We start from the raw sequence: 5,820 nt of genomic DNA, 5'->3' as shown, positions 1-5,820 counted from the left end.
TGTCCTATAAGAGAAAATATTCAATTACTATAGGAAGTCATTAAAGAACAGCCATGTTCATGAAGCTGCTTATGAAAACCCGCCCTGTGGACACAAACTCAGGACAAGTGCCCTGCTATCTGGGTCCATTAGGGAGAACAAAATCTCCTCCACACCTGGGCATCCCTGTCAGGGAGGCCTGCTTGGGGTGCCTGCCTCTGCCTGGATGGCAGTTCCTGGTGCCCTTGCTGGGAGCCGCACCCTCCAAAGAGCTGCAGTCTCTGGTACGGCTTCCTGGCTGCATGTGGCTGACCAACTGGGAGGCCACAGTGGACGTGGGTGGCCCGCACACCTGGATGTCACCTGATGCCAGCAGGGCCCTTACATCAAACCCCCTCCCCGGGAACCCTGCTTCCACATAAGGAGAGAGAAATTTGGTGTTGGAAACAGCTCCTTAGCTTTGTGTGAGGATTTGACAGAAGGGCCCTTTGGAGAGTCAGCTCTCAGCAGTGGGAAATGAAGGTTTGGTTTCAGCAGCCAAACGGGCCCAGGCGGCGAGTCCTGTTCTACCACACTTCTGGGGAGTTCCACAGTGGGGTCCTGCTCACACAGTAGGCAGGAGGACAAGTTCCAGAAAAAGTTGGAGGCCGGGGGGAGCTTGGGCTGCCGTGTGGAGGAAGGGGAGGGTTGCTCAGTCTCAGGCGCCGGTTCAGATTCCTTTCCCCATGCACGTCATTCCACGCTCACCCCATCACCACACTTCCACACGGCCTGCGCAGCACCTGCCTTGGCCCCGCCCCTTGAGTCCCTTGGAAAGTTGCCATCGTCCCTGAGATGTAGGTTCTCCTCTGAAAACTGTGAAGCTCAGTTTTGAAGCCAAAGGTAGTTATAGGAATTCATGATGTGAAACACATAAAATAAAGTGATATTATATGAAAACACTTGGAAGCCTGCAAAGGACAGTTGCCATGGACAGCTATTACTACCAGTACCATCACATACTGGAAATAAGTGGATGCTCAAACCACATTCACCAGGTGTCAATGGAGATGAGCGTGGGAGAGAAGGATGGACATATGGCTTACCCGGGGTGGGAAGAAACATCTTTCCATTAAATGGCCCCAAATTCAAGTTAATTCTTACGGCCTTGTGATAAGAAACTAATAATAATATTTACCATGTACCAGACTAGGCTAAGAATGTCTCCTGTATTCTCTTACATAATCCGCACCTAGGAGGTGGGTATATTACCTCATTTTACAGATGAGGAAACTGAGGCTCAGGGACTTTGAGGAGCTGGCTTGACTTTATTCCCATGGTTAGTGAGACCTGGCCATGATTCAGGCCCAAGTTTGCTGGTCTCCAAAGCAGAGCTCCTGGTAAAACACCAGTCTGTGGACATGGTGCCAGGGACAGGACACCAGAAAAAGTGAGTGTAATGCGTCAGTCCCTAAGGTCTCCAACTGAGTGCTGCTCTGTCCTGAATCGGGGAGGAAGGCAGAGTCCCAGGGAGCCAGCTAGCCTCCTCCCTGGTGCCAGCCAGAGGCCTCTGTGGGGTGACCCGATCCTGCCATCCCTCACCAGATGGGAGCCCTGAGGCCCAGAAAGGGGCAGAGATGGGCAAGGTCATGCAGTGCCTCAGGGTTCTCCTCTCCAGGCCCCTGCGAGGGCCAGACAGCTTTATTAGTCTTGCCCCTCCCACTGCCCCAGATGGCACCTCAATCCCATCTGCACAGAGCGGGCCTCAGGGGGGTTTTCTGATTAAGGAGAACAGCTCAGTTCATAAATCACTCCTTTTACTTTCACTGCCCCCAGCCCCTGGGCATGCTTTCTGGAGAGAGAGAAAAGAAGTCAGGTGGGCATGAGCCATGGGAGAAGCCCTCCATCAGAGGAAGTAAGTTTATGTCTGGGCTGCTGTAGAGTGAGAAATGTGCTGTGCACGCCCCTGCCAGGTGAGGTCGCTGTGGTGCAGGACCTGCCTGACCTTCGAAAACCAGGGCTCCAACCCCAGGGGCTCTGCCCTGACAAGCTAGGGGACCCGGGCCACTCTCTCCAGCTCCTGAGCCTGTTTCCTCATCTCCGCCGTGGGGATTCTCAGTCCAACTCCCGGGGTCACTGAGAGACGGAAGATGATGAAGGTGAAAGCACTTTAGCAGCTGCACATCCAGTTCCTTCCTTCTTGTGTGTGCCAGACACCTACTAGGGCCAGCCCTGGGCTTGGTCCAAGGCACGGAGACCAAGGACTCACCCGGGTCTGGTGAGAATCAATAACCTGGTACTTGGAGAGCAGTGTTAACAACCACACCAACCAAGTGCTCTGGCCATGTCCAGCGACAGAGAAACAAGCGCCGGTGGGTGGGGCAGACTGGAGGCTGGGTAGGCCTCCGTGTGGGGAGGACAGGGCAGGGCCCACATCCACTCATTGGGCCCCAGCAAGGATGCATCGTGCCAAAGGCAGTTACCTGTAACTATCTTACTCGATCTTCCAAAAAGCTCTGCAAAATAGATATTAGCATTGTTCCCTTTTACAGGTAAGGAAACTACTGTATTTTGCTGTGTATAATGCACACCCACATTTCAGTGCTAATTCCCATGTATAACATGCATTCTTATTTTTTCTTCAAAAATTTGGGCAAAAAAGTGTGCATTATACACGGCAAAAACGGGGTAAGTCCCCAACAGGCTAGAAAGGCCTTGGAGCCAGAATGGATGCCCCAGTGAGCCTGATCCCGAAACACTTGTTTTCCTTCACCAGGGATGGTGCGGGGGAGGCTGGTCAGAACAGCAGTGATTCTCACCATCAGGTTCAAAGACGAGGAGGGAGGACTTAGTTGATCTCTGGCTGTGCCTGCATCTAGTCTCCCCTCCCTCCTGCACTGGGCCTCATCCCAGAGACAGACGGTCTGGTAAACAAGAAATTGGCCCTAAATCCTGGCATGCCTGGCAATGGCACAAACAAGGGGGCCATGGACACGGCTGAGTGGGGGATAGATCTAATTAGGCTCCTGGGAGCGGAACCTTGAGGGGTAATGGTACGAGGAGGCAACCTGCAATGGGTGCAGTGGGACCCTAAAGGACAGCCTCCTCTGTCCCCAGACACGCTGAGTCAGGCATGTGCAGCAGGCAGACAACACGGCAGAGTCTGGGAAGAATAGTCTGGTCTGTGGATTGAGCCAGTACTTGGGCGCCCAGCCCCTGCCACAAGCCCTTTCCTCTGCCCCACCCAGAATTCCCTCGGGCTATTTCTATCAGAGAATCTCAGAGAAGAAGGTGCCTTAGTGAGGGATCACTCCAATGCCCTCTGTCCACATTGGAGATGCCGAGGCCCAGAGAGTGGCAGGGTCTTGCCCAAAGTCACACAGCAGAGCCAAAGCCAAGAGCTCCTGTTGTTTGCTGCTTTTCCCACCACTGGAGAAAAGCCCCTAAGACTACCACCTTAATCTACTGTGACTTCCAAAAGCAGTTTACATACATTACCTCACCGAATCTGCCCAACCCCCCTGGGGCGGGCACTGCTGCTTCAGAAGTAAGGAAACTGAGGCTCAGAGGTACGAAATTGCTGGCCTGATGTAACACACTGGGTCAGAGGAATCGCTGGGACAAAGCAAGATTCCTCATCCTTCAGCCCTAGCTGCACCTCAGAGGTGTGGCTTCGGGGCCTTTGGGCCTGCTGATGCCAAAGTGACCGTAGTCCATGGCTCCCATGTGGAGAGACCTGGGCTGGACTCGAGCCGCGGAAAGTGCTCACCCCAGACACTGGCAATGAGTCTGTGCTCCTGCCTCTGAACGAAGACGGCCCCATTGCTGAGGCCTCTGGGCACCAAGGTTCTGCATCCTCTCACAGAGCCTCTCTTGGCACGACCTACGTGCCGAAGGCCAGGCAGCCTGGGCACTTTGAACTTGAGTGTGAGCAAGAAGAGTAGAGATCACTGTGTGTGTCAGGAACAGGGTTTGGTCTCAGCACAGGAGTCGGAGACTGGCGTGGCCCAACAGCGAAGCGCAGCTGAAGCAGGGAGAGGGGCTGGGTTCCAGGGCTGGGAGGGGCAGGGAGGGTGAGGGAGGACCCCCTCCTGCCTCCTGAGACTGACCCTGTGCTGTCCTCTGCCCCTGCCGAGCCCTCCTGGGAAGCTTTGCTGACTGCCAGCCCGGGGGTCTGGAGAAAGGCAAGCGTAAGAAGGACAGGAGCAGACACCCCCCAGTACGACAGTGGGGCTCCCAGAGCCCGGGGAGGGCAGGTGCAGGCGGGCCCACCTGGGAAATCCTCCTGGACTGTGGTGGGGATGCGTGGGTTCCAGGAGATGGCATGGGCATCAGGGCTACGGGAAAGGAGGCCAACTCAGCCTCCCGGAATCGGGGTGGGGAGGGATGTGTCCTCCGAATGTGTCATTGCTGCCAGACCCTCCCTACCTGGTATAAGCCTTTGGTGGCCAGGGCTGTGCCTCCCACATCCTCCGAGTCCCCTCAGGGCACAAGGGGGTACTGGACAGATTATTGTCAATACAGTACCTGCTCCTACTCCACACGGGCCAGGAACCATGATGAACATAGTTCCAGGGTCATCTGCAGAGGGCGAATAATCCCCGAGTCACTGAGGCTCAGAGCCCGTGAGTAAGCAACCCACGGTGGCCCAGCTGGGAAGGGGCAGCCCCAGGGGGTCAGACCCCAGAAGCCACATTGCTGCTAAGTACCAGGGAACCTGCTGGCTGACAGCCTGTTAGACAATGTGCCCACAAGGCACAAGCAAATGCTGAAGAGAAGGAACTGGCAGGTGTGAGTCCTGGGGTCAAGTCCAGATTCTGAAACTTGGAGAAGCCTGCCCTTCTCTGCGCCTCGAGCCCCGTGCCTGTCTCCCTCGGACGACTGCGTCTCCAGGCCTCGGTGTGGGACAGGAGCCCAGCCCACCCTCCCAGCAAGCAAGCAAGCTCTCCAGGCCCCGAGCTGCAAGAGGCCCTTTGAAAAACTTAGTGATCCATCCCAAAATATTCAGGTTGTTGCTGGGGCAACTTGGCTGATACACAGCCTGGATTTAAATATTTAATGGCTTCACGGGTACTACGGGGCCTGGGAACTGGGTGGGAGAGGTCACAGGTCTGAGCGGCAGCAAGGAGGAGGGGGAGCCTGCCAGAGCAGCCCCCATCCCATGTCCCCACCGTGCAGGAAAGGGTGCCCAGGGCTCCTGGCTTCTGTTGCTGTACTTGTCCCGCAAGATCACACCGTGCGGAATGGCAGGCCTACTACTATTGCCATTTTACAGCTGGAAAAACTGGGATCAGAGGGATGAAGTGACCTGCCCAAGGCCATGCAGCCACTGACCGGCAAAGCTGAACTCAAGGTGCCGTGGCTCCCAAGTCAGTGCTTCTTCTGCTACATGCACCGGAGTCGGGGCCCGAAACGATGCTCGTAGCTGAGAACAGTGGCCGGCAGGCAGGGATCCCTCCCTACAGGCCCGACACTGGGCTAAGGGTTCATCCGCTGAGCCCTCACAACGACCTGGTGAGGTAGGCTGTGTTCCCCCCGCGCTACAGGTGTGGAAACTGAGGCCCAGAGAGGGGAAGCAGCACCCGAGGTCAGCAGGGGCACCGGGGTCCAGCCTCAGCAGTCCACTCCAGAACTGTCCACTCCGGAGCTGGCGTGCTCCTTCTACCTCTTCTTAGCCCAAATCTGGAAAGGTGTTAATAATAACAAACCCATCAGTCAGTCCATTTTAAAGTCCTTGTTTACCCTGGTGCTTTGTCCTCCCAAGTTGGATGGGACGGCAAGAGGAAATTCTTCCAACAAGAGGCAATAAAGATGAGTCAACTCAAGGTCTGGCTTCAGTGACTCGCGCTCCACACAAGGCCC

This window comes from Sturnira hondurensis, unplaced genomic scaffold (genome assembly GCF_014824575.4).
Source record: "Sturnira hondurensis isolate 20B ecotype Veracruz unplaced genomic scaffold, ASM1482457v3 Scaffold0018399, whole genome shotgun sequence".
Lineage (NCBI taxonomy): Eukaryota > Metazoa > Chordata > Mammalia > Chiroptera > Phyllostomidae > Sturnira > Sturnira hondurensis.
The sequence above is the reverse complement of the archived record's forward strand: the minus strand, read 5'-3'. Positions refer to the sequence as shown.